We start from the raw sequence: 21,148 nt of genomic DNA, 5'->3' as shown, positions 1-21,148 counted from the left end.
ATGAAGTATACGAGTATGGCTGCCTATCAGAATATACGATAGGCTAGATGACAAATTTTTGTTAATGGTATCAGTCGATCAGGGTTGTTAAACTAATTATACGATTAAAACTCACGTGTTTTTAGTATGTCTCACGATAGTTTAAAATGTTTAAATTCGATCAGGTTTGTTTTTAAAATCAAATGTCTGTGTATGGGACCCATCTCATTGCACTAAAGCAACACAAAAGTTAGAAATTACAGTCAAAGTCTGACAATCGTACTATACGCGCGAAAGGGGTGTTTTGTTTAATAAACTTGATCGTGACGTCACAATCAAGCTGAAGCCGTCTCAAAGTACAACTGAACAAAATATGATCTATCGAGCACACATTAAAATGATTTCATTAAGATTAACTGCTTTACAATATCAACAAATGTACGTACGTTCGTACGTAACGTACAAACAGTAAACTTTACTGCTTGGTTCGATAGGCTCATATGGAACTGTTTAAAGCATTAAACGTTAATGCAATTTCAATAGTTTTAAATGATTTTTTTTCTCAGTGTAAAGTCCTAAACAGTTATAATTAGTACGAGTATAATGTAAAAAAAGTACTTAAACATAATTATACCTACGTGTACACCGGATTTGCTTATAATATTCACATTCTGTAAAATGTCCGTCTTAATTCTTATCTTCTTTTGGCGTTATTCATAAACGCGTTACGGCCTGAATTAGCTGTGAATCGTTTGTTTCTATCTGATTCTGCCATTTTGACTTATGTATTTTTAAGAAAGGGATACAACATACATTAATTTTATATTAAGCAGAAACGTCTGCGAACGATGCTATTAAGCTTCGAAATAAATTAAAAGTGGAAAAATTTACTGTCTTGGGTGGGACTTGATCCCCAAGACCACTGGATCACTAGTGCAGTGCTCTGCCATCTGAGCTACCAAGACCGTACCCAATTCAGCGAATATTTCCACCAAGGAGCCCAAGGGAGGCTCATAACGACATCTACCGTAAGAGTCCTACACTTCTTAAACGGCTACCAGAGTTCCAAATCATATTGGAAATTCACCAGTAACGATGCGCTATCCCATACTAAATTAATTTTGTATTAAGCAGAAACGTCTGCGTACGATGCTATTAAGCTTCGAAATAAATTAAAAGTGGAAAAATTCACTGTCTTGGATGGGACTTGAACCCACGACCACTGGATCACTAGTACAGTGCTCTGCCACACACAGCACAGTGCAGTGTTAGTACAGTGCAGTGCTAGTGATCCAGTGGTCGTGGGTTCAAGTTCCACCCAAGACAGTGAATTTTTCCACTTTTAATTTATTTCGAGGGATACAACATAATTTAACTTAATGAGGCCCGTAAAGTTTTATGAATGAGGGGGTTAGTCACCAGCACAAGACAGTGTTGCTCAGCTCAACCATACGTGCCTACTCTAGAATTAACAATCGTAACTTGACTTTATACTCGCATTGCGTCCGTCGCCGTCATCTACACTGTTGCTTTACACGCCATAAATAACTATACATTGTTTAAGTCATATAAAACTACATTGTCCAGCTTTCCGTCCACAAAATGTCGTAAGAACCACACTATTTCAGCGGAAATAAGACGTTTCAATAAATTTATCACAATCACAATAGGAGCGTAATAAAATGTCTACGTTATAGATGAATAAAACGATATGCAATCTTGACCAAATGAGAGGCCAAGGAATAAAATATTTTCACGACGTTTAGAGGAATTAGGAACGTGCATGAAAGATTATGTTTGTCCAACGAACACGTTCGACAACACCAAATTAATGCAAAAGTATAACATACTCGTATCTGTAATGACCTTACATGTGATTATCTTTTGTCTCCCAAAACCGCAACTTAAAAGAGCTTTATGACAGATATCACGTAAATTGTCACATAAAGGTAAGTAGATGACATGAGCTTGTAAGATAAAAATAATCATTAAAGCAAAGTGGGTTTCGCTTGATGAGTATCTATGGCCGTGTTTAACCATAACCGCAGTAATCTTCATAAAATTTACTTTGATTAGAATCTTGTCTGCTCGATTTGAACTTACTTTAAAAAAGCGGCCAAGTGCGAGTCGGACTCGCCCATGAAGGGTTCCGTATTTAGGCGATTTATGACGTATAAAAAAAAAACTACTTACTAGATCTCGTTCAAACCAATTTTCGGTGGAAGTTTACATGGTAATGTACATCATATATTTATTTTAGTTTTATCATTCTCTTATTTTAGAAGTTACAGGGGGGGGGGGCACACACATTATACCACTTTGGAAGTGTCTATCGCGCAAACTATTCAGTTTAGAAAAAAATGACATTAGAAACCTCAATATCATTTTTGAAGACCTATCCATAGATACCCCACACATATGGGTTTGATGAAAAAAAAATTTGAGTTTCAGTTCGAAGTATGAGGAACCCCAAAAATTTATGGTTTTTTTTTTCTATTTTTGTGTGAAAATCTTAATGCGGTTCACAGAATACATCTACTTACCAAGTTTCAACAGTATAAGTTCTTATAGTTTCGGAGAAAAGTGGCTGTGACATACGGACGGACAGACAGACGGACAGACGGACAGACGGACAGACGGACAGACGGACAGACGGACAGACAGACAGACAGACATGACGAATCTATAAGGGTTCCTTTTTTTGCCATTTGGCTACGGAACCCTAAAAACGGATCACATTTTTTGTTACTTCGTAACGTAATGTGGGAAGACAGGGATCAATTGAACCACTTGGGAAATAAACGCTCAAGTACCTAGGTATACATATAACTAAATCAGATATTACCGTTACTAAGAAAATGCTAAAGCAAAGAAAAGGCTAAGCTAATATTATACTTTCTGGTAAATGCACTTTGCAATCATTTTTAGGGTTCCGTACCCAAAGGGTAAAAAACGGGACCCTATTACTAAGACTTCGCTGTCCGTCCGTCCGTCCGTCCGTCCGTCTGTCACCAGGCTGTATCTCATGAATCGCGATAGCTAGACAGTTGAAATTTTCACAAATGATGTATCTCTGTTGCCGCTATAACAACAAATACTAAAAATAAAATAAAATAAATATTTAAGGGGGGCTCCCATACAACAAATACGATTTTTTGCTCTATTTTTTCGTTGATGGTGCGGAACCCTCCGTGCGCGAGTCCGACTCGCACTTGGCCGGTTTTTATAACCTATATTGTATCAGAATCAGATCAGATCATCATATTAGATTTCTGTGACTTCGAAAATAATAGTACCTAGGTATTACAATTATGGTTATAATAGATGGTTAAGTACCTACTTCATTAAACTAAAGTCTCGTCTAAATTAATATCCTTCGTCTCCCACGTACATATCATTAAACATGTGTTAACCAAATATGTAGTAGCACATTTAGAAACATATAATATGATACCGTCTACCTAAATATTACGGGTAATGCTACCTACGCATAAGTACCGTATGAGCTATAGTTGGAAAACAAAATTGCATTTCTGCCGCGTCAAAAGCTGCCATCGATTTTAACATGTGCGGCAGCAATGCAGTCGGCAGTGGTGTCGTGCTGTAATACTGTTGCCGACCCTTTAAAAAGTGCTTATCGAGGTTTTCTCGAGCGGCTAAAGTATGAGGTTCGTCAAAAAAGAAGTGTACCTACAGTCACCTGCAATATAATATGTTACTCTTCGAAGGCCGCAAAAATGTGTGACACGCTCCTATCGCAGTAGAGCTACAAATAAGATCGTGTCAGATATTTTTGCGGCCTTCGTTGTGTAGCATATTATTGCAGGTGACTGTACACTTCTTTTTTGACGAACCCCATACTTTAGCCGCTTGAGAAAACCTCGGTAGGGATTCTAGAGGTTCTAGGAGCTTATTCTGTAGACATAGACAAACGGTATACATAGTGTTGAGGCCTAGGCTCCTTTCTAGTGGTGCAGGGATGCCTAAGTGGATCTTCAATGAAGATTTGTTATTTTAACTTATGTACAGAGATTTATTTTTAAAATTAAATTAATACAGTACAACTACAAGTACAGTTTGTCGTTCAATAGATTTTGGAAGATTGCCGTTGGCTGCTGGCGGCGGACGTTATATACGCATCCGATCGTTGCCGATCTTCGAATTTCGGAGGCAATCGGCCGTCCGTGACGTCACATAGGATGCGTTCTGAACATATAGATGTTTACATTGCTGACGGCTAGTGGTATTTAGTGGTATAATATATACGTTTCTGAATCCGCTCTCTGATTAATATTCGGGGGATAATTCAAAGGATATGGCGAACGGTGTTTTTATAGGCTGTGCGTGTCTAGATTTAACAACCCCTAGATTAGATTTAGATGTCTAGGTCTAGGCCTAAATGGAGCTCGTTTGAATAATATATGAATTGACTTGAATGATTTGATAAATTTAAACCGATGCATGTATGTATGTATAATAAATCCGAGAGTTTTAGGATACTGCAGCGCTCTGCATTTGTGTAGAATGCAATGCTAAGATCCTTTTTAGGGTTCCGTACCCAAAGGGCAAAAACGGACCCTATTATATATAGTATATCTTAGGATATACTATAATGTTTTTACCGTTATGGTAAATAAATACACACGAGTAAATACACGTGTACCTGATTCAGCCTACATGCCAAGAAAGTGATTGACTTTCAACGAAAATTGGAATTGATCATGTCTATTTCCGGCACCGACCGATACTTCACCGGAAGTCCGTTATTATACGTGAAAGGCGGAAATCTGCCTTCAATTGGGTACTTCCCTCTACTTCAAATAAATTATTTTCACACCGTGCACAAAATAAAGCACCAGATAATTATTAGAAAAACATAGATAGCAATTTTTAAATACTATTTCTATTTAATAAATTGGATTGAAATATAAAAAGTAGGTGAGTTGACCGTGACGTCACTACACACGTTTTCATATACTAAATTCCACATTAGAAAATCGTTTTGATAGTTCTAAAAAAGAAGCTGATTTGACTAGTAGGAAAGTAGCCAATTTTGTTTAATTTTGATTAATTTAATGATATTTTTTTATTGACCTCTTTATAATATAAGTAATTACATAAATTATGCGAACATAATGTCAGATATTTCACAGAACTATCACTGAACTATAGACATTTATATATGAAATAGACAAATCTTACTTAGGGTAGACCGGTGTCCATTGAACCTGTGAAAAATATCTCTTGACTGAGTATTTGGACCAAAAACTTCAAAGTCTAACACATATATACAATAGGAATAAAAAAAGTAAAACCCTTTGAGCATTCGACCTAAACTGTAATCGCCAAGTGACACTTAAGGAGGCCGATTTTGCTTCAACAATTTGATATGGTTTACATATCATTTTGATACGACCTTGACCGCGCATACCAATCAGGCGTTTTAGGGGCTCGCTTTGATGAAATGCAATCGTCGCGAAACGCAATGTTTTATTGTTTTGTTCTTTTGTATTTATTATGTTTGTTTTTTTCTGTGGCGTTGGCGGATTACTAATACGTAAGTCAGGTCCCCACCGAAAATCAGCGCAACACGGCATTACGCTGAGCGGGGATCCTATTTTAGAGTCTAATGTTTTTATTTTTGCTTCATATACCTATGTTGTTTTTCATGTCCTTTATTAAATTAATATTTTTTCTTCCTTTCTTCTTTTAAAATCAGTTGCAAACCGTATCAAGTTATTAAATCAGAATTGGCCTCATTAAGCGTACGCATGAAGACGTAACTCGAGACACAACCCTTCCAAGGGCACTTGACAATAAATTAGGAAAATTCTTTATCCAATGTGTCTTAATATTTATTATTTACGATTCTTGACTCGCAAAGGATACGTTACGAATACATTTTATTCAAGTTTAAATGCCACGTGCCACGCAATGTCGACCGTAAACGTGGAAAATAATACATAATGATATAAATTTGAATTGCCTACTGGAATAATTTGGAAGCTGACAATAGGGAGTATTACTGCAATGTTACCGCCAGAGAGCAGCACTAGTGACTTTAGTATACCATAGAGTAACTTATACATACTGTACCTTATACTGTTTTTTTACAAGTTTTCACAGACAATCAAATTTAATATGACATTGATACATCAAGGCGGTTTGTTTACAAAGGGCCTACCGGGAAACGCAAAATCGAAACTCGGCTATCTGCCTCTTTATCGCTCGAATACGCAAGAGTGATAGAGAGGTTAGATAATCAAAATTTCGACTCTCTCCTTTGTGGTAGACCCTTAGATTGTGACTTAGTTTGGGAGTGGCGCCCCCTACGCAGAATTTATTAGAGTTCCGGAAGCAATTGTTTTGTTTTTGATTGCCGCCTGAGTAGAAATTGTTAGTGAGAACGCTGCAGCAGCCAACGCCGCTGCCGCAATCCGAATGTAACCTTTAATGTATAAAAGCGAACTACAAACTTGCGCCTATTGCATGCAAATAGAGCGAAGGAGGCCATTATAAAAGTAAAACGGGGCGGAAAAATAACGAACGCCTGCTTTTGAGGGTCGCAAACGGTCATGTGTGTATAAATAAGTATTATAATATAAGCATAAATAGGTATGTATTTTAAATTGAAACTACGTTTTACTTAGTACCTATTATTTTCACCCTTTTAGGAACCAACTAAAAGTAAGTTTTCTGTGATCTAAGTTTGGCCAGGAATACTGACGGAATTTTACATTTTGTATGTACCTAAGAATTCTACTCGCTCTAATTTCCTTGTACCTACCTGCTTGTACCTATAACAATTTTTAGCAACGAAAATTAGTACCTACAAGACAATAGAGTAGACAGATAAACGTTATGGATCATGCCAAGTTTCATAGGTTTCTAAGTAGGTATATTCTCTTACATTGTATACTTATCTTGTCTCTGCTTGTAGGTAATAAAATCAATTTATTAGGGTCACTGGCACCTGTTATCATACTGAAAATAATTAAAAACAATAAAACACCTCATAAAAATAATATATTAAATTTAATTACAATAAAAGTGGTCCAGAATACAAATCAAGTCATGATACTACCTACTCCCTGGACCTCTGAGGCGCTGATTGGCTATCGTCTCCAGCAATTGTCGTTGTGCGGCTAATCACAGCTCGCCATCACCGCCGAGCGTTTTGATTGGTTGGGAAAGCAGCGCGTGCGCTGCCTTCGATGATTTATGTAAAATAAATGCTTTTTAAAATAATTTTAAAACGGGTCACTCGCGAAATTATGAAGTCGACATGTTTTGATCCAATTTCCGAGGATCCCCACCACGGAGCAACGACTCGCCTTCGCTGGTCGAATTTTAATATGTTTATTAAGTCGCGGGAGTTTTATAGTTAAATGCTTTTTGATAAAAAATTGTTTTTGTAGACTTGTACATTGCAATAATTTGTTACTCAATGAAAACAATTAACAGAATTAAATAACTAAACCATAAAACTTGAAACCTAAATTTAAAAATAGATTTAAACTTATCTTAAAATAAATTATACCTAAATGGAATCCTCCTGCGGCAAGTTGCCGATGCCGTAGATGTCGGCAGCATCTGCTGTATCGCAATACTAATTGTAAGTAAAGTTAAGGCCATTAAATTTAAACCAAAGGGTTGATCTAACCGACATCACATTAGTTACAAAACATACATCACGTTATCATTACACTCTAGGTAGGTACGTCAATATACTCCATATTTTATGTTTCCTGCTGTATTGTAAAATCTATTTACTGCACCTCGTAAACAACTACCTACCTACTTGTAGTTTCAGCGAGGCAATCAGCTAAAATGGCAAAGCTGTAAACTTTCTAGTAGGTAGTTCCATTGAACGGACTTTTCCAGAATTTGAACTCTGTTTACTGTTCTTTGAAACAAATAGCCCCCATTCAAATGTAACCACTTGTTACGATTTTGATGTCATACTCTGCTTGAAATTTTGTACACTTTTATTGTATGTTGCGATTAATGAATCAAATAAACCTGCGAATTACCTTAATTTCCTCGTTGAGACATTAGTATTGTGATATAGGTAAGTACTTATCTTATTTACCTATTTATTATTTGATAAATGGTGACCATTTGTAAATCGTTCTCTTTGAAATATTAGTCATCCCTATAGCACGCTTGTTGCCATCTGTAGCTTTCGCCCGGAGTTACTCTGATCGTAGTATCACACACTTCAACTAGATGGCGTTGTCAAATAAACAGGTTAAGTTATAATTTTTTTCATTCTAAAATGCCTATAGTTTGGATCACAAATCTTTCTAAAAAGCCTTTTTAAGGGTTAAACAACAATTCCGCCCACGAAACGTCGGAGCCTACCTATTCCTTCTTAAAAGTCGGTTAATATGCAATTCAGCCGTTCTTCACCACATACCAGCTAGATGTTATTAAAATGACTAATGCTGGCACGTACGCGGCATCCATCTTGCTCGTATAATCGGGCCGATTCGTATGAGTGTTCGTCTAAACTTTGACCTTGATGTAATGTGAATTGTGAACGCTAGAATATAATACGAGTAGGCAGCGAAGGAGTACATTGTGGACGAAGCTCTCTATACAATTTTGACTTCGGTGAACGGTCTAACTGAACGGCAACTTATCTAACACGTATCACTGACATTATTGACTATTGTTTAACACTAACTATTACGGCTCAGCGACCCAAAGAGGATCTTGGCCTCCGAAACGAGAGCACACAATTTTTCCCGATCCTGCGCCGTTTCCTGCCAATTATCGGCTTGAAGCTGACGCAGATCCGCTTCCACACTGTCTCCCCAGCGGTATCTGGGCCGACCTACCGGGCGGCCACCAGTCGGTCTTCCCAGGTACGCCCTCTTGGCAGCTCGGTCCTCTCCCATTCTCAATAGGTGCCCGAACCAGCGAAGTCTGTGAGATTTCGTTTCGCCGATGATGCTGGGTCCGGCCACCAACTCCTCGATTTCGGCATTCCTCCTTAAAAACGGAATATAATCGCGTATAATTTAATTTTAAAATTACCTCCGACGCTTCGAGGACGGCATTGCCCACGTGGTTTAGGAGAAGACTAAAACCTCTCGCTATTCTCGTTGTTCAATTTTAGAATCTTTCGCATGCTCTAGAATATTAGCACGAGGAGTTGTTGTCCCCTTGTAAAACAAATACCTACTTATTTTAAAATTAAAATGCTGCCGTTTAGACGACAACGGTTTCACTCACTTGAATTTTTAGTCGCGTTTGGCGACATGTTGAAGCCCGAAGCATGTCGCCAAACGCGACTAAAAATTAAAGTGAGTAAAACCGTTGTCGTCTAAATAGTTTAAATATGTCTCACGAAAGTTTAATTTCGATTAAAATGCTGCCCCAGCAAAATTTTAAATTTTACGAGACATACAAATTTTCGGGTTCGGGTAAATATTATAAATAGTTAGTAATTCGATGGACACTGCGTAGCTACTTACTATTAAAACAATTTTTATTCAAAATATACTCAAGTGAAAAGTTCTATAAACTACACCAATTATTTTAATTGCCTGTGATTTAGTAAAATAATTTCTAAATAAATGTCATCGATAAAAATTATAAGACATACGTAAAAAACTTCTCAAAGTTAAAGCGTTTAGTGCTGAATTTATACCAAACTTTGGAATTACCTACGTTTATATCTGTAGACACTACTATAATAATAAATGTTAGGGTAACATTCCATTTCTGACCGCAGCGGCACTACCTACTGGTACTGAACGCGTCGCTGTTACTGTCAATTTCCATAGTAAAATGAACAGTAGTGCAGCTGCGGTTGGAAATGGACTGTCACCTTTATTAGGCATTACAACTTTTTTGATTAATTAAATCAATAAAATATAAACCATTTTATTAGGATAAAGCATAACTCACGCTAGAATAGAACGGTCCGAGTCCGGGTTGAGGCGCCCGACACTTCGTTTTCTAATTTTAATTATTCGGCGACGTGATGCTTTCTATAGAAAACGAAATCTCGTTCGCTTCGGCCCGGACCCGGACCGTTTTAGCGTCAGTCATCTTTAAAAAGTTATAATTTTGTTTCGTATTAATTAACGAAAAACAACCTTTATTTTCTACTATGCATATACATTTAAATTCATAAATATTTATGTTAAATGTAACTATTTTTTCCATAGCAATACAAAAATCAAAAGCTTCATACTATTCATAACACCAACCGCCAAAAGTGACAATAGCGTAATGCGATTTTAAAACGGGAATAATTCTTAGACTCCCTCGTTGGAACACGAAATGGCGGACGCTTAAACAAGATGGCCGGCGCTTACGCCATTTTGGAAAATGGCGTCGCCAGCGGGCATCGTCATGAATATGCAGCGGTGGAACTGGGGTGTTATTGTCAAAGCTTACAGACCTCGTAGCCTCGTGACAGCCACTTTAGAAATAACTCCGAGTTCCCTAAGTAGTTTTTAATGTAACTGCAACATAGTTAAAGGCATGATAAATACCTAGGTAATAGTAATAATGCATAGTTACTACGTACTTACCTACACTGCTTTATCTGCACACAATCATATCGTCGCTATACTTACTCAACCTCATATCTGCAACAATCATTTGATGGAAATGTCGCTTTTCTTTCATTCGGATTCGGTGTTTTTGTCATCAAATGAGTGTTGCAGATACGAGGTTGAGTAAGTATAGCGACGATATTGTAAGCTCTCTAAGATGTGTTCAGGAACCGCATGTTACGACCGCCATTGCGGCATTTGATTACATATTCAAAGAACTGTTTTTATTTAGTCTTGACCTAACTAGCAACACAAGAAAATTGAGCTGGGCTGAGTTCGAAGTTTATTGGGAGCAGAGGCCAATTGGATCGCCAGCCGAAATACCGAGTGGTGGGAATGGCAGTGCATAATACCTTTGTAATAGGGGGGGGGGGGGAGGGTAGCCAGAGGCACAAGGAATTATGAATGCAGGCTTTTAACTGCTCCTGTAGGGGTTTGGACATAAGTTTATAAGTTAGTTAATGTTTTTGGAATGTTATTTTACACCCAGATTTTTTTATGAAGGTTCTTGGAAATGTTCGAATGCCGGTACGGTAAGTATTTACCTACCTATATATCTATTACTGACCGAGTGACAGCGAAGACCTCCGTTTCAGCTTTGGCAAAAATTTTGTCCTCTACAAAAGTTGCATTACACCATCAACCGATTTTTTTAAATATTGTAAATATTTTTTGTTAAATTTTTCAGTTATCGGATTTTGTTCAAAAGGCGAGATTACTCAGTGCTACTTGTTTTAGAATAACATGCAGTCGCAGTCAAGAGTCTGTAGGTGTTTGTCATGTGTTGTACAGAGATAATGAAGTTATCGCCAGACCGTCGAAACGATGATAAATTGTTCGATCCTGGCTGAGACCATCCTTTCCTCGTTTACTTGTCGTGGTAAAAAGCAAATATCGTACCGTAAGGAGAGGGGCACATAACACGCGTAAACACAAACACCACACTTTACTTAATACCCCCAAGAAAATCATAGGTGAATTAAGTGTATTTTGAGTTTACTTTATTAACCCAGCTGATCTAAGCTGGGTGAACAGAGTCAACTACAGGACACAACTACAGAACCCATAACACACGACACAAATATACATTTCTGCCTGTCTTGTAATTAGGTACAAAATTACTTATTGGTTTTAAAATAATTGATAATAAAATTACATTTATATCAAACTATTATCTAAACCTAGACGAACACATGTCTACAATAAAAACCTAGGTCGGGTGTCGACCCCACAGGTGCGAGCGAAAGAGACAGCACTGCACCACCTGACACGATGGCATGACAGGTGCTTGCGACCGTTAATATGTTATCCCTTTTATCACCCAGCCAAGCCAATATGGACCTTATTGGTACGGTGACATGGATGAGGTAAGCCGCAATTATGGTTTGTGGTTATGTAATTTAAAGGAATGCCACAGAGTAAATTTATACATACAGAAAATTTTGGGATACTGCAAGTTTTGAGAGTTGGTCGTATGAAGTTTTTTTAAGGATTTTTTATAGGACAGATGGTTGGCGCGTGCGGTCAAGTGTAAAAAAGGTTGTGGAAGGTGTCTAAGGCCCTCTACTTTGCCTTTTATTGTATATGGCTTATCTTGCGAGAATATGTTAGACTTGTTAGAGTTAAAAATGGTACCATGGACTAAAGAATGGAAAGACCTTTTAGCGTAGGTACCTATTTGGTAGGGTGTATTGTGATTTTAGTACACACTTTTTGAAACCAAAATTTTTCGTTATTTTAAAGAATTAGATATGGATCTCAGATCTAATTCCTAACTTGTTATAAGAATCTAAACACGCCTGCCCCTGGTAATATAAGAGGGCATTTTTTGTGTTTATATTTATTCACAAATTAAAATAGAGCTTATTCCTAAATAGGAACTAGATCGATTTGGTAACTCAAAATTGATTGACTGATTGTCCTATGATATTTACATAATTATTTTTTTGAGTTACAAATTAAGTAGTAGGCAAACTTGTCTTATCCCCATAAGAGTTTTTCTTTTCAATTTTATTTATTTAATGTATTAGTTAATTATATTATGTAAAGTAAATTAAGCACCTTCTAAGCACCATATACAAACATAGTACAGCGGCCATAAAATTACAGTCTTCTGGCCCGTCCTTCGAAGTGCAAAGGGGAGTGAAACAAGGAGATCCGCCATCGCCGAAACTTTTCACCAGTACATTAGAACATGTCTTCCAGAAGCTTGCGCCGCATTGGGGAGACAAGGGGTTGGTTGTCGGCGAGAAAAGGTTAACTAACCTTCGTTTCGCCGATGACATTGTCCTTTTTTCCCCAACGGCATCCGAGCTACATCATATGCTAGAAGACCTTAGCAACGCAAGCCTCGAGGTTGGACCGAAGATGAATATGTCAAAGACCAAAGTCATGACTAACGGCATAAAACGTAGGATTGAGGTAAACGGAGAACACATTGCATATGTCCATGAATACCTTTATTTGGGCCAAATAGTCTCTTTCCAGGCGCGACAAGAAAAAGAGGTCGATAGACGGACCGAGAACGCCTGGAAGAGCTATTGGTCCATGAAACACCTCATGAAGGGAGACCTACCTCTGTCTCTCAAACGTAGGCTCATGGACATGTGCATACTTCCAGTCCTCACCTATGGTGCTCAGACTTGGTCTTTGACGGAAGCTCAGAAGTCCAAACTCGGGGTTTGTCAGAGAGCTATGGAGCGCAGCATATTAGGTGTGAAACTAAGGGATCGCATCCGGAACACCACGCTGCGCTCTAAAACTCAAATAATAGATGTAGCTCGAAAAGCGGCCAAGTTAAAGTGGGACTGGGCTGGTCATGTCTGCCGCATGCCGAATGACTTATGGGCCAAGATAACCACAGAGTGGGTGCCCCGTGAGTCGAACCGGAGATCCGGCAGACCTCGTCGGCGATGGCGGGATAACTTAGACTCCTTTTTGAGCGACTGGCCAGATGTAGCTCAAAATCGGGAGGAGTGGAAGAAGAGGGGGGAGGCCTTTGCCCAGCAGTGGGACACAATAGGCTCGCAATAATAAAAGTAAATTATATACAGCTCATAAAGCGAAATTATTATCTGCTCGTAATAAACATTTTCCTGTTAACCCTTAATGTACCCCTTTTTCAGTAATTAATTAAACATTTTTAACTTTTTTATAATTAATTATCCTTAAACCCGTAGTAGCCCATTTTCAGTAAACAATAGATATACCTACTCTTCTTACAATGTTGATAAGGTTTAAATTAGGCCTTTGATGATACGAGGTAAATAATCTTACCTAAATAGTTTTCTTTTTCGTAAGTAGATCTAGATACGTACCTACTTCCTTACTCTATAGTTAGACTAGTGACCCGCCCCGGTTTCGCACGGGTTAAAAATACATAAACCTTCCTCTTGAATCACTGTTTAAAAAAACCGCATCAAAATCTGTTGCGTAGTTTTAAAGATCTAAGCATACATAGGGACAAACAACGGGAAGCGACTTTGTTTTATACTATGTAGTGATAGTGAAGTAGAAATACCTAAGCAGGCGAGGTATTCAATATTATAGAGGCGTGTTCAGATATACAGGGTGGCCCATTTAGATCGGTCAGTATGGGAAAATCTGAAACTATAATACATACGACGATCTCTTCTTAGGAACCATGTTATCGATTTTAGTAACAAGAAAAACTGCATTCATACATTTAAAAAAAAATTATGTAAAATGTATTGAAACAAATGGTGGCCATTTCGAAAACATACTAAAATAAATTAAAGGATATAAAAACAATGCATTTTATTCATTTCAAATATCATGTTTCATAGTAACATTTACTGCTTAAGACCTACACAATCGATATCTAAATAGAAATAATTTTAGTTTTTTTTTCCAAAACGTCCGGGTGTTATTCCCGAGCTGAGTACACATTTTTTTAAATGTATGAATGCAGTTTTTCTTGTTACTAAAATCGATGACATGGTTCCTAAGAAGAGATCGTCGTATGTCTTATAGTTTCAGATTTTCCCATACTGACCGATCTAAATGGGCCACCCTGTATTGTGAGCTTGGCCGCTCCTATATATCTGATGTCGACTGTACCATAAATAGGTATAGGTACTCGTACTACATAGTGGGCTTGAATAAACCAGCTTATTTCGTATTAACACGTAGGTAGTTTCAGTTAATTTATATTTGATCTAGATTTGTGCTAAGATCTGCCTACCCAGGCAATTGGTCCTTTTGATAAATGACTAATTACTTTAGGTACCTAAATCACTTCAATCCTATTAAATAATGGATAGTAATACCAGATATAATGGAGACCTCTCTAGGGACGGTTTAAGAGAAATAAATATGTATTAGTTAGACCTAGTCACAAACTAAAGCTAGGTTTGTGGGCACTACAATACAAGTAATACACGACGATTTAGATGTATTAAGTACTTAGAAAATTTAAAACATACTAGAAACCCGAGTCGACGCAATATAGAAATATTAGGACAGCGCTTATTTGAACCTTAACCCTTAATAGGCACTAACTAGACAAGTACCTAACCCTATCACTGCCTAGATCTACCCTAGACTAACCCCAACCCCAAAAAAGAGCGCTATAATCCCAAAATAGCAAAATAAATAGAAAATAGCCAACACCCAAATAAAACAATCCAAAACCTCATAAAAATCAAGCCGAATTATGCCACTAGAATTTTCCTTCGAGAAAAATCTATGCCAACGCGAAACCGCACTTTAAACTGCGGCTCTTTTGAACAAAATAGACTTTAGGTAGTAACAATAGGGATGAGTTCGGTGGTTTGTTTAAGATGGTAATGATTACAAATGGCGCATTGTTTGGCGCGGAAAATGGAAGTGTCAATACCAAGGGACAGATTTGGAGATCTGGCGATAAGAGCGCGCCAAGCGGGATTTAAATAATGGGATGAGAATGGAGGAAATAGTTGAGAAAAAACCGGCCAAGTGCGAGTCGGACTCGCGCACGGAGGGTTCCGCGCCATCAACAAAAAATAGAGCAAAAAAATCGTGTTTGTTGTATGGGAGCCCCCCTTAAATATTTATTTTATTTTATTTTTAGTATTTGTTGTTATAGCGGCAACAGAGATACATCATTTGTGAAAATTTCAACTGTCTATTAGCTATCGCGGTTCATGAGATACAGCCTGGTGACCAGGGATCGGATACCGGTATTTTTTGTATGGGAACGGAAACGGTATTTTTTCGTTCTTTGCTAATTACTTCATTTCTAATTGGGCAATCTAATAATACGAAGTCGTAACCTAAAAACACAACTGAGTCCTACATTTCGAGTATAAAATAATTCAAAAAATATGGTTATTTCTAGGTTTTTGCAAAAAACCGGTTCCGATCCCTGCTGGTGACAGACGGACGGACGACAGCGAAGTCTTATATAGTAATAGGGTTCCGTTTTTTACCCTTTGGATACGGAACCCTAAAAACTAACAGCTATATTTGCACTTTAAGATAAATATTAGATATCTATGGATATCTATCGGATATGGATCGGATATGAAGTTTTTGTTTGAAGAAACGTAATTTTTGACACTTGTTGGACACTGACATATCCGATCCATATCGTTTCTATATCTAATAGTTGACGTATCTTAAAGTTTGAATATGGCTGTAAAACTAAGTCGTAACTGTTTTGGGTAACTCGTGACGTGACATTATTGTTTGTGTGACTAACCCCCTTATTCATAAAACTCAGTAACGTCTTACAAACTTCTGTTAATTTTTATCCCTTTCTAACTAATAGAAATGTGGAAAAACGTATGAGAACATACAATTTTCAATTTACAAGACCATAATTTACTTTCATATTCCCAACTTCCGTTCATATTTAGGATACATAAGTCAATTTCCAGGTTAACGTGTAACATATTTATCGTAAAAATAAGCTGTTTAAACCTACCAAGCCTAAGTGCGTAGGTATATAAATATAAGCGATTCAGTCGAGTTTTATTAATGCAAAAAAACCTTTAAAATTTCAATCTGTGTGCGAAGTAAATCTAATCAACAATTTAGGCGACATTTTAGCGGCGTCGTCTCCGCCCCGCCGCGCGCGCGTCACATCGCAAAAATGTACGTCCAATCTGCTAAAATACACATTAAACAAATTATACCAGCTACGAGGCTAGGCCACGAAGCGTAGCTGGTGAGGTATACAGGGTATTTCATGCAATTGGGGCAACGAGGAAGAGTCACAAGTAAATACCGCCTGCGGTATTTCCGGACCAATACGACCCTCAATCTTCTAGAAATAAAAAAAGCGGCCAAGTGCGAGTCGGACTCGCCCATGAAGGGTTCCGTATTTAGGCGATTTATGACGTATAAAAAAAAACTACTTACTAGATCTCGTTCAAACCAATTTTCGGTGGAAGTTTACATGGTAATGTACATCATATATTTTTTTTAGTATTATCATCCTCTTATTTTAGAAGTTACATGGGGGGGGGGGGGGGGACACACATTTTACCACTTTGGAAGTGTCTCTCGCGCAAACTATTCAGTTTAGAAATAAATAATATTAGAAACCTCAATATCATTTTTGAAGACCTATCCTAAGAATTTTTTGAGTTTCAGTTCGAAGTATGGGAAACCCCAAAAATTTATTGTTTTTTTTCTATTTTTGTGTGAAAATCTTAATGCGGTTCACACAATACATCTACTTACCAAGTTTCAACAGTATAGTTCTTATAGTTTCGGAGAAAAGTGGCTGTGACATACGGACGGACAGACAGACGGACAGACAGACAGACAGACAGACATGACGAATCTATAAGGGTTCCGTTTTTTGCCATTTGGCTACGGAACCCTAAAAAGGCCGTTGTGTTGTGGGTGTCCATGGGCGATGGTAATCGCTTATCATCAAGCAAAACTGCTTGTTTGCCTCCTTTATAATATAAAAAGATTGATAGAGATAGCGGCGAAAAAACGACGCCGCAACATTAATGCAGCTGCAGTCGAAATCAGAACTTTTAGAAAGAGATTTAGGTTTTTGCAGTTGCAGTAGTCATCTGAATGTCACCTTTATTATTTACGCTTACCTTTCAATACATTCAATAAATCAATAGAACATGTTTGAACAGCAACGACTTTGAAACTTCGAAACAAATTAAACAAGTTGTACTATTGAGTACCTAACCCAAGTCTGAGCAAGCGGGGACTTCTAAACAACTTGTAATGACATTTGCAGCATTAGACTTGTAGCTTAGAATCTAGGCTAGATTTCATATAGTATTAGCCTTTGTAATTGTGTGTTAACTTTAGTTTTAGAGTTTTGAAGGATACTTCTTTTTATGTTGGCATTCTTGTATCTAGTACCTACAGTTAATAATTTAATAATACTTACAGCAGCAGTATTGCAGCGCCGAAATAGCCATTTTATCTTTGACGCTTGATGGTAAGCGGTCACCGTTGCCTTTGGTCACCTGCTACACGAGGGATGTTCATGCGCGTGCGCACTTTAAGAACTGTACTGTGTAGGTACACTACTTTTCTGTAGAACTGTAGCCCCACGAGGAAACCTCAATTTCCAATCAAATTCTCAATGGGTATACAGGGTGGATTTTCTTTTTGGGTCAGTGAGGGCAGCTATCAGATCCCGTGCCGCTACGAGAAAACGGTCTTAGAAGACCTTCCCTCGATTTCAAATTAATGAAGATTGGCTTTTACAGATTTTGGAAAAAACATACAGGGTGCGAGAAAAAGGTCATTTTTGACAAACTTTTTTTTTGATGCCAATCGATCCCATTCCTATTGAGGATCAAAAGCTTGTATTGAAGCAAAAAAAATTTCCGGCTAGAAAAGCCACAAATCAAGGAAAACTTTTCCCATACAATTTGTATGAAAATGAAAACTCTTATTTTTCACATGCTATTTTTGTATGCCAATCGATTCCATTCCTATCCAGTATCAATAGTTCCTTTGGGGTCAACTTACGGTAATGTACTAAAAAGCCACAAATTAAAGAAAACTTTTGCATACATTTACTATGGAGAAAACGTGAAATTTAATTCACAGTTTTCTATCTGGCCAATCAGTCCTGTTACATTTAAGAACCATAATACTGTATGAAGACATTGCTGTAGGACTGATGGACGAGGTAAAAAATTGTGAATAAAATTTCACATTTTCTCCATAGTAAATGTATGCAGAAAGTTTTTATTAATTTGTGGCTTTTTAGTACATTACCGTAAGTTGACCCCTAGGAAACAATTGATACTGGATAGGAATGGAATGGATTGGCATACAAAAATAGCATGTGAAAAATAAAAGTTTTCATTTTCATACAAAATGTATGGGAAAAGTTTTCCTCGATTTGTGGCTTTTCTAGCCGGAAATTTTTTTTTGCTTCCATACAAGGTTTTGATCCTCAATGGAATGGGATCGATTGGCATAAAAAAAAAGTTTGTCAAAAATCACCTTTTTCTCGCACCCTGTATGTTTTTTCCAAAATCTGTAAAAGCCAATCTTCATTAATTTGAAATCGAGGGAAGGTCTTCTAAGACCGTTTTCTTGTAGCAGCACGGGATCTGGTAGCTGCCCTCACTGACCCAAAAAGAAAATCCACCCTGTATACTTATATAGGTTTCCTGTTTTATAGGTATAATCGCTATCAGATAAACGTGCTCACAAATATCTGAACGCGCCTCTATTGTCAAGGCGTTAGAGTGCGTGTTCAGATATTGTGAACACCTTGGCCGCTCCGATATATCTGGTGGCGACTTTACGTTTAGACTCTGACTAGCGTTAGGAATAACGCACGAGTAGCAAATGGAAGTGTCACTCGGCCGACCGCGACGATCGCAGTCGATCCGGGCGACAGACAGAGGTCCGGCTCGGAGGACCACAAGTAATTAGAACAGGCATACCTTGTACAGTCACCATCAGTAGTAGCGGATGAGGGTGGAATCACATTTATAAACATCGAGCCGCATTTTATATACGAGAAATGGCTCGTTGGAATAAAGATGCGTAGCTTCAGCTTTCCGATGCGTAGGTACTGTCGCCATTAGATATATCGGAGCGGCCAAGGTGCTCACAAATATGTGTACGCCTCTATTGTGAAGGAGCTATAGTGATTTTAACCACGGCTCGATGCTGATAGATGTGATTCCTACCTGAAACAACGCGCCAAAAGTATCTGCCACCCTGGATTACTTTTCCAAGTAGAGCCAAATCTCTAGAGTTGTAGAGCGTTTAAAAGTATTTGTTACAGCCTAATTGTTCTTCATAAAGAGGCTCTCCACTTAGATATCTCTTTTTGTTAAGGTGTTACAGATTGGTAGATACTTTTAACGAGTTACACACATACAACTACGTACTTATAAGCTGATAAGCATCTACTTTGTATAAAGTAATAGCGACCCGCCCCGGCTTTGTACGTGTCAACAAATTATACATAAACCTTCCTCTTGAATCACTCTATCTATTTAAAAAAATCGCATCAAAATCCGTTGCGTAGTTTTATACATCTATAAGCATACATAGGGACAGACAGACAGCGGGAAGCGACTGTCGGCCATATTCGAACTTTAAGATTTGACACTTGTTTGACACTGACATATCCATTCCATATCGTTTCAATCTAGAGATTCACGTCAAATACTAGAGTATTTGACGTATCTTAAAGTTCGAATATGGCCGTGCGTTTTATACTACCTATATGTAGCGATTAGACCAAAGAGAGCATAGGCGTACGAGTAGACCGCTCAACCATAACTGTTGGGGACCGAACTCGGTCCCACGGGGAGTAAGGGTAAGAGCCGTGATGTAAAACTGTCAAATTTAATACAAGTGTCACCGCTAGCTCCCCAGTGTCACGCCGTAAATGTCACGATTCGTAATGTTGACGACATGTAGGTACAAGTCCTCTATAGAAAAAAAAACTTGCTAAATAAGTACCTGTGCCTATAGCTGATCGGACTGTACTCGTAATATATATACAATTTTTATTCATTCATCACAAGTAGGTGGTAACTTGGGTGTACTTTCATACTGTAAGTAATGAACTCATATAAGCATACATTATTAACCACCACCCACTATTAATTTCATCTGTGTAGAAATCGTTAAGAAATCTTTTCTTATTGGAGCTCTACCACATTTGAAGAAAATACGTACCAAGTTTCAAATCAGTTTCAGTCTATCTGTATCTAATCACTGTAACTCTTTTCTATAGATTCACATTAATTATTAAAAGAAAATAAATCTTGCAAGAAGATACACAGGTTTGTGTATCACAAAATACAGAATCAGAAACAGAAACAACACAACACAACACAACAATTTAGTTGGGTTATACCTATTTGCCAGTTAGATTCAATGAAAATAATGAATAATTATATGGAATGCATTTTTACACGTTTTTTAGTTTTAATGTTTTTGCATAGGTACCTATAGATACTTACTGTAAAATTAAACCAAACAAAACTATTTTTCCCTTTTTTAAATTTTATTAAAAAACTGCCAAATATGATTGATTACTAAATAGTAAGGGTGGAAAGTGACTTAAGTGACGTAAAACTGTCCATTTTAATATATGTATCTGTCACTCCTTACCCCGGGCGCCCCCTCGC

The sequence above is a fragment of the Cydia amplana genome, chromosome 23, assembly GCF_948474715.1.
Source record: "Cydia amplana chromosome 23, ilCydAmpl1.1, whole genome shotgun sequence".
NCBI lineage: Eukaryota > Metazoa > Arthropoda > Insecta > Lepidoptera > Tortricidae > Cydia > Cydia amplana.
Note: the sequence above shows the minus strand (reverse complement) of the source record.